At 41.6% G+C, this 9646-nt stretch overlaps 1 long non-coding RNA gene across 1 annotated transcript; it reads right to left on the bottom strand.

The window, feature by feature from the left end:
* Window positions 1–152: 152 nt before the first annotated feature.
* On the bottom strand, window positions 153–8019 carry LOC145428361 (uncharacterized). Its single transcript, XR_013908649.1, has 2 exons — window positions 7441–8019; window positions 153–2488 (listed from the first exon to the last, which is right to left on the bottom strand). It is a non-coding gene; the product is annotated as an uncharacterized LOC145428361 (long non-coding RNA).
* Between the last annotated feature and the right edge of the window lie 1627 nt (window positions 8020–9646).

The raw sequence follows: 9646 nt of genomic DNA, 5'->3' as shown, positions 1-9646 counted from the left end.
ACAACATCCTTAAAATATTCTAGTTTTGTATCTGTTTTTCCTTCTTGTTTTTTATTATCAGAATTCATAACAGAGAAACGAAAAATTACACTGACAGTCCTTCTAAAATAATCATGCATCTTGTGACACACCAAATATGACAGTAATTTGAATCTGTTTGAAAATCTTTATTTTCTTTTGGGGTTCATATTTCATTTAGAAAAACAACACAAACAATCCATCAGTTAAGTAGATACAAGCAGCTGAAAGAAAAAAAGAAGACATCAGGAACCGCAGCCAAGCATGGACACAGTTGTCATTCATCGCCCGGCGAGTTTATGGCATTACTAACCCACCGACAGCGATGAATGTGAGCCGGAATCATGCACTGGATTAGAACTGGCCAAGGCAGAGCTTTATACAATGTAACAATAAGCAACAGTCAATCAGAAACAAAGTGATACATTATTCACAAAACAATTGGATACATGCTTCCTGTGTGTGATAAAAAGGGTGAAAAACATATTAAAGTACAACTTGACCTGGACACTTTTTGTACAGAAAATATTATTTGATTATCTTTAGTAAAGTTTATAAAACAAATTATTACTTTTGAAAAATGTGTGGGGAAACCCAGATTTTGGTATACAAAGATACTGGAATAAAACCTAAATTAAGCACAGCTCAACACACCCACAGAACAAAAAATAGCTTTTTATTGAGGCTCATTGACATCATGGACACGGTGCTCAAGGGTTGTCCAACAATATTGTACGTTATACAACCACACTTTGCTGCTGAAAAATGTTTTGATGCACTGGTGATGCACTGAAAACCTTGGCTCCTAACACACCGCCACCACTGACTGTACTTTTTCACGTTTGTCTGCAAATACTAGCTAGCTACTAGCCCTGCGAAAATCCAAGTTCAACACGAACCGGAAGTGGAGGTCGTTCGCCTTCAAAGTAAAAGTTGCATCTAGGCTGCAGTTTTCAACGGGCACATCTTTTATTTAGAAGTGAAATAGTGTCCATTTCCGGTTTGTGCGGCACTTTTACATTTTGTTTTTACAGCTGGGACAGTTTGTCGGCATGTTCGTCATTTCCCCTCGCCTTTGATATATTAACTAATATGAATATTATTTTTTACCTGATCCAGTCGTTTTTGTTTCCAGTTTTTCTTGTGTAAACTAAATCTGTGTACTTTTCAGCTTAAACATTACTAATTACTTTTCAGGGCTTAAATCTAGCCAAGTGGCTTCTATAGATGTGATTAAAATAGCACAATTGAGGTAAAAAGATCAACCCTTTTAGGTTTTAAACGGTGTCTGATGTGTGAGCTGAAAAAGCGTTTATGCCAACAACAATCCCTCCAGCCTCTAAATGAAGACTTTGTTAGCCTTAAAATGGTCAAATATTCATATTATTTACATCACTTAATTGCCTAAATGCAGTATGAGTGCATTCAGAAGAAAATTTGTGTTTGGGGACACAAAAATGAGGAGGAAATTTTATATCCAGAAACATGAATAAACAGAGTAAAAGTTGTGACTATTTAACAAGCTTTAAATAAGTAAGACTGTTCATGGAATTTTGTGACACCTTAATAGACTGCAGCCATTGTTAATGCTAGTATTTACTTCTGTGTTTTGCTAAAAATTACTATGTAATATCTGAGTGCTACACATTTCTTGGTACGTGGTGTTGTGAGTTGTTGTGATCTCAAGTGTTAGGGTACACTCAACAGTCGATGGTTTTCTCTGAGTCACAAACTCACCGACAGCGTTGAATGTTCTCCAAGACTTGAAAAACACAGGCTGACAGCAAGCTAACAAACAGCCTGTCCCGAAGTGCTGCAAGGGGTGGACAGCCATGACAGGATGAACCAACGAAGACGCTAAATAGGAAGTGACAAGAGCTCTGCAGGTGCACCCACACATTTTGATTAATGATGCAGCATATAGCAAAGGTACCTAAACCTGCTTTAATATCTCAAACAGCTACAGAACAAATTTAGACTGTGCAATGACATTACGCTGGAGATATTTGGAATTGGGCAATAAATGGAAATGCTGAACAAATATCTAGGTAATAGATTCTACATTTTGAGGCATTAAACTAAATATAAAATATTAGAAGTCTGTCATTTGTGTTAGTATATCTAGTCGCAATAAAAACATCATGGTGCAAAACAGTAGCGATCTGAAAGTTTCAAGTTTCAGGAAGCATTTTCAGTATAACAACAAGTGGGAATCTAATTACTGCAAACACTGCCCTAAAGATCAGTGAAAACTCAACCCTCTGACTTAATTACCAAGTTGAGTCAAAGCATTTGAATTAGTTGTCTAACAGAAGCAGCCATGTTGTAGGTTTCATGCTGTCTTCCACCATTGTATTTTTTCCTGTTATTGCTAGATCACTGGTTACAAATCGAAATGACTTACCTGCACCAGATTGTTTGTGACATTGTGCCAGCTGACTGTGACACTGGACTCTTCTTACAGCTGCAGCTGAAAGACAAGGCCAAAGATGTGGGATAATTGGTGTATACAGGTAGAAATCAATCAATTATATACACAAAAAAAAGCTAGGGGGGAAATGTAGAGCGCCGTTTCTATGAAATATTTGAATACGCTTCAAAGATAAGATTATATATAAACAAAACACCCAGCACGCCCCTGCGGGCGGTTTATCCTTCAAGCTCGGGTCCTCTACCAGAGGCCTGGGAGCTTGAGGGTCCTGCGCAGTATCTTAGCTGTTCCCAGGACTGCACTCTTCTGGACAGAGATCTCCGATGTTATTCCCGGGATCTGCTGGAGCCACTCGCCTAGCTTGGGAGTCACCGCACCTAGTGCTCCGATTACCACGGGGACCACCATTACCTTGGTATTTCTCGAGCTTTTCGTGTTCCTTCTTCCTGATGTTGCTGTCATTCGGAACCGCTACATCGATCACTACGGCCGTCTTCTTCTGTTTGTCTACCACCACTATGTCCGGTTGGTTAGCCACCACCATTTTGTCCGTCTGTATCTGGAAGTCCCACAGGATCTTAGCTCGGTCATTCTCCACCACCCTTGGGGGCATCTCCCATTTTGACCTCGGTACTTCCAGGTTATACTCGGCACAGATGTTCCTGTACACTATGCCGGCCACTTGGTTATGGCGTTCCATGTATGCCTTGCCTGCTAGCATCTTGCACCCTGCTGTTATGTGCTGGATTGTCCTTTATATATATATATATATATATATATATATATATATATATATATATATATATATAAATAATTTACTGTCTATGCAAATCTAGAAGAAATGACCTCCACCAACTCCTTTTGCATGTCTTTTTCACTGTAATGTACTCAAAGTACTTTTTACACTCTAAGCCACCTTCACCTATTCAGACAGGGCTTTATATTTAGTTTTTTTAATCTATCTTTTAAGTGCTCTTTTTTGTCTCTCACAAACACACACACAGCAACAGATGGCAATTTAGGTTTTCAGTATCTTTCCCCATGACACTTTAATATGAGCATTCAATGAGCCAACCTTCTGATTAACCACTCTGGCCATTTCAGATCCTTGAAAATACTAAATTGAGTTGTTATGGGAACTGACCTGATATTCTGTGCCAAAATTTTCTGCCCTACATTATGATAGAAATTATTTTCACAGGGTGCTTTGAAGCCATCTTGAGCCAAGAAATCAAGTGGTGCCATTTGTGTAAACATGACATGCAAAATGACATTGACATGACACAGACATGAGAAGTGACCCAGGTGTGATGTCTCATTTCTGAAGTGTGACTGGTTTATATTCATCTGTTATTCAATCTGTTCGCCTCCCAGTGATGATGTGAATTTTAATTGAAAGAAAGACATACGGAAACAAAATGCTTTCCTGGGTTTGTCAAAGATATGAATAGTACTTTACATATTCCAACATGAGTGTCGTTTGCATGACCAGTAGGATAAGCACAGGCTACACTGGCCCACATAGTGAAAGAGCATGTTAAGACGCAGCTGAAGACTAGCTTAAGCATACAATGGCTGGATAAGCAGCATAACGAACCTTCCCACAATACTGTGATGTAACATGGATATACTGGATATAACATGTTACAACAGAGTACTTGCACTTTTTTTTACATAGTTTGAGAAAAGTGACATATTAGTTATACAATTTAGCAAATTTGATATTTATTTACTTTTTAAAAACTAAGAAATCTGTTGTTGTTAAATGTGTTTGAACACATGTTATTTTTGTTGTGACAAGCACAAAAGAGAATAAGAAGTATTGGCAAAGGACATGTTTTGGTGTCCTTAGCATCTGAATGCATTTGAAAAATGGCAGAGAGGGCAATCATTACATTAATGAAGTATTCACATTATTTTGCTAAGGAGCTTTGCTTCATTTTTTGAAGAAGCACCTGCAACCTAAATGCTGTACAGTAATGGTGGTGGGAATCTATATCACTCAAAAGGCATCATAAATCCACAGAACACAGATAAAAGAAATGCTCTAATGTGGCCTGTATGACTGCGTGTGTGGTCATGCTATAAGACCTTAAGGCTGTTATGCTACAAGTTCATAGCATAAATGCAGCGGAGCTGGTTGTGTGTTGATGGAGGACTAGAGGTGGGAGAAGGGAGCTGGGTGGGGGAATTCAAGGGTGAGTGAAGAGAATAAGAAGGTGGTGGTGGATGGGGGTGTTGGCTGTCTGGGTGAGAGGAGTGTTGATCGATTCCAGGCATGGTATTTTCCAGACAGACTGAATGGTAAAGGTCAAAGGTCAGCCGCTTTTGTTTCCTTATGAAAGAGAGGCTGTGTGTGTATTTTCGAACTCATGTGCACCAGCAAATGTCATGCATGTTTGCTCCATATCGAGTTAAAAGAGCCGTTTTTTGTTGTTTTGGGGGGATTTTTTTTTTTTTTGTTTCAGGTTTTTGGTTTTAGATCTCCAATCAAGCTAAAGCCACAAAACAAGTGCAAGGATCCTTCTGTGAGTATGTGTAGCTGTATGAGCACATGTCTGCACGTGAGCATGTTTGACTGAGCTCTTTCCTCACATTTTTTAAAGGGAGCAACATTTAAACCTGAATATGCAAAAATAAAAATCAATCCTTATATACACAATTTGCAGACCAAACTTTCTGTGTCACCAACACTTACTGGTGATTATATGACCTGAAGCTACATAATTAGACCTCTTTAACATTTGCTCCATTTTTGTCCGATTTTTCTCCCATCCGAGGAAACGCTGCAAGCATAAGAACTGAAAATCTGTTTCAAAAGCATTTTCCTCCTCATATAAAAATCTGAGCATGTTTCAATGCTGATCAGAACTGCTGAACAGCAGTGCGCGCAGCTAGGTGGTTGAGTGTCTTGCTCAAGGGCACATGGGGAAAAGCTAAAAATAGTTTGTAGATGCTCCTGCTGTGATCAAATCTGACACCTTTGCCGTACTCTGCAGTGTGCTGTGAATGTGTGTTTGACAATTTTTCAGTTTGGGTTGAGTGGCCAGAGAATATACATCACAAATAAGCCTGAGAGCACGCGCACACACGCACACACGCACACACACACACATATATATTCATTACCATGGAAATCTTAATAGCAGCCATACAAATAGTGGTGTTTTAATATTGGCCCAAGTAACAGATAACACATACAGAACAAGGATGCACAGAGTAACCTGCCACACATGCACAAAAATACACACACAGCAGAGATTGCATAGTCACTTCCTGCATATTTCTGTGTGTGCATGCATGGCTGCATGTGAGCACATGTGTGTCTGAATGAGAGAACAGATTGTGGCAAAGTAAAGGAACGGGGTGGGGGTAAAGAGAGACTTGGTGGTGGGAGGGGAAACGAGCAACAGAGTGAGTGGTGGGCCTTGTCTCTCCCTCCATACTTTCCTCCTTTAAAGCCACTGTCCCACTCGCTCCCCCTCCCCCACCTGGGACTTGAACCCATGACCCACCCAGTGAATGAGTTCAAGGGAGGCATTGCCATTACTGAGGAAGCCACTGCTGAGCCTGCGCGAGGTTCAGTGAAAGTTTGTTTCTGTGCTAGGTTAAATTAGCCCGTGTGTGCATGTGTTTGTGTACAAGCATGTTTATTTGTTTTTATAATGGACGTTGTGAATAAGAGTCTAAGCAATGTTTGTGCATATGGGTATCTTTGTTTGTGTGTTTGTGCGTGTGCGTGTGTGTAAGAGTGAGTCTTTCACAGTTGAACCATGTGTGTTTTTGTGAGTGTGTTCACAGAGTTCTGAAACAGAGGCTGACTTTCGATTTCGGGCGATCGTGGCTCAAGAGTTGGGTGGTCGCCTTGTAATTGGAAGGTTGCCGGTTTGAACCCCAGCTCTGACAGTCTCGGTCGTTGTGTCCTTGGGCAAGACACTTCACCCGTTGCCTACTGGTGGTGGTCAGAGGGCCCGGTGGCACCAGTGTCCGTCAGCCTCGCTTCTGTCAGTGCGCCCCAGGGTGGCTGTGGCTACAATGTAGCTTGCCATCACCAGTGTGTGAATGTGTGTGTGAATGGGTGGATGACTGGATGTGTAAAGCGCTTTGGGGTCCTTAGGGACTAGTAAAGCGCTGTACAAATACAGGCCATTTACCATTTAAGGTCAACATTAGAAATGCAAACTGCACAGATATTTGTGTTTATGTGCGTTTTGGAACGCGTGTCTTTATGTTTCTGTTGAAGATGATTTGTTTTCCAATGGTACCTTTAAGCAGCAGACTTATACTTTTAATAAAATTATTAATGCACGTAGATATGTGTGTGTGCGTGCGTGCGTGCATGTGTGTGTGTGTGTGTGTAATGGGAATGGTGATGGCCCTTCCCCCCAGTTTGCTGCTGGGTGTGTGACTGAGACGGCATCTCCCTACCTGGCCCAGACTAAATCAATACTTTAATCTAATTGTCATTCACTTCCACTGGGATAGCCAAGTGCATGCACGCATACATACAGCACACACAAAATATTCAACACATCTCCATGCACAAACCTAACAACCATGGATACTTGTAAAAACATGCACATCCTTCACACACACACACACACACACACACACACACACACACACACACACACACATGCGAAATTATGAATGAAAAGCCCCACTGTGTGAACGCACTCGCTGCTGTGTTAGCGTGCAGCCTCGCTGTCCTGTACTACATCCACTTCCATGCCCTCTCTGCACTCTTTCCCTGCCTCTTTGGGCGTTCCTCCTTGGTGTTGCATCATGCATGCACACATCAGTGTCGGCAAACATCCGCTGACACACTGTCACATCGCATTCATGTCCGCCGGCGAGCGGCCTCTCCCACAGAGCAACAATGGAAAGTAGATGTCAGGGCTGCTGTGGGATCAGAGCTCAGCCGCAGGCACAACAATCAGCCGGGAAAAAACATACACATATTTAAAATTTAAAGGTCCAAACTGACTTACCTCCTTCATCATCGCCAGCAGAAGCATTCCCCTTCTTTTTCTGCATTCCTCTGTCTCTACACCTTCTTTCCCCCTCCCACAGAACCACCACTCTGTCTCTCTCTCCCTCTTTCTTTCATCCTCCCGTCCGTCTTCTTTCTCTTACCACCTTCTCAACAAATCCCTGCTCTTTCCTTACTTCCTCTCTCCTCCCTTTTCCTGTTCCTCTTCCTCTTTGCCTGTCGCTTAAAACACTCTTTCTCTTGCTTTTCTTCCTCTCCGGTGGGCTCTCCGGTGTCTTCTTCCTACTGCTTTAAACTGCAGACTGTCTGGCGAGAGAGAGAGGGAGAGCGAGAGAGAGAGAGAGACTATGGAGCAATGGGAAATGCAAACTGGGACACACACACACACACACACACACAGCCTCTGTCAGTTTGAATGAATATTGTGCACACTCGGCTTGTCTCTCCTCCCCCTCTCTTTCTGTCTCCCTCCTTCCCTCTCTACCAGACACCCCTCCTCCACTTCTCTCTGGCTTTGCCCTTCTTCTCTCTCTCCTCCTTCCTCCCTCGTTGCTGCTGCTTTCAAACATGTTCACACTCCAAGACTGACTGACATTATAGAGCTGCACTTACTGACCCCCCACCCCAACGCACACACACGGACACACACACTTCTTAGTCTCATGGACCCAGACGGTTAACCCTTTTGATGCAGCTGCAGATCCCGTCTGTTTGGATTTATTTTCATCTTCACAATGTGAGCTGTTTTCCAACCACTCATAATCATACTTTCATGAATGCGTTGCCATTTTTTATTTTATTGTATAGTGACTAAAATAATCAAGAGTTCATAACAGTAAAACTTTATCTGCATCTACAAAAAGAACTTCCTGTGAAATATAAAAACTCATGTCATTGTGATGTTTGAACAGTCGATTCTTGGACTTAGTGAAAGTGAAATGTGTGGTGAAAGTAAGAAAAATGGACATGTGCAAGAATCTGAGTGACTTCAACATCGACCAAATGGCAGTGCCTAGACGACTGAAAAATACACAAGACTGCTCAAGATTATTTGATCTTGTGGGTGTTTGCCATTATGTCTATATGAGTAATTAATATAGCTATCTATAATGAGCAGTGAGCCTTTTATCCAGTGTAAACAGGTTGATGTAGCGCCACATGAATGAACCAGTTCTCAACCTGTTGCAACTTTTGTTTAGTAGGCCTTTATGCAATGGACACGAAAGAATTTGCTTGACTATTTTCGTTGTGTCCTTGGGCAAGACACTTCACCCGTTGCCTACTGGTGGTGGTCAGAGGGCCCGGTGGCGCCAGTGTCCGGCAGCCTCGCCTCTGTCAGTGCGCCCCAGGGTGGCTGTGGCTACAATGTAGCTTGCCATCACCAGTGTGTGAATGTGTGTGTGAATGGGTGGATGACTGGATATGTAAAGCGCTTTGGGGTCCTTAGGGACTAGTAAAGCACTATATAAATACAGGCCATTTACCATTTACCACATTTTCAGCATTAAAAGTATTTTTGCCTCCCTTATTGTCAATGCAGCTGTTCACACCGACAGTGTAATTACACAACACAAAACTACAGCATTTACTTTTTCACATCATGCTTGATTTTTCAAAGTTTTTGCATGCAAATAAACTGATCTGGCTAATCAGGCCACTACATTTGGCAGCCAGTGCACTCGTAGCTCAAAATCACACCAGTGCTGAATATACACATATCTGTAAATGGTAAAGTAACACTGTTTTACCTCAGATATACAGCTAGATGCTCTCTGAAATTATTTCTCTGTTTCCTCGGATGTGGTACCAAGTCTGCCAAAAAGAGCTCAAACTGCCCCAATGAGATCATGAAATATATACTAAAGCAAACATGATACAGCCCCAACTCTTGGATCCAACCATAAATTTCTCCCTGCTGTTGCCTTCTTGTGAGAATTGAACCCCAAATCTCAGTTTCTTCTTCTTGTTTACAAAGTCCAGATCATCATCGCTTGAGCTCAACTTCATTTTTCAGTGCATTTTTTAAGGATGAAACTTTCAACTATCTTTTTTTTTCAGGAAGAACTCAGTGTGTATATAGGTTACATAACAACATTATAATACATATTCAAAAAATTTGAATTTCATGTGATTTTTTCACAACACACAGTAAAGGTCTTTGGAGTGGCCCACCAGCTTGCAGAGGATCTCAGAGAAGCAAACTG

This window comes from Astatotilapia calliptera, chromosome 4 (genome assembly GCF_964374335.1).
Source record: "Astatotilapia calliptera chromosome 4, fAstCal68.1, whole genome shotgun sequence".
Classification (NCBI taxonomy): domain Eukaryota; kingdom Metazoa; phylum Chordata; class Actinopteri; order Cichliformes; family Cichlidae; genus Astatotilapia; species Astatotilapia calliptera.
The sequence above is the reverse complement of the archived record's forward strand: the minus strand, read 5'-3'. Positions and strand labels throughout refer to the sequence as shown.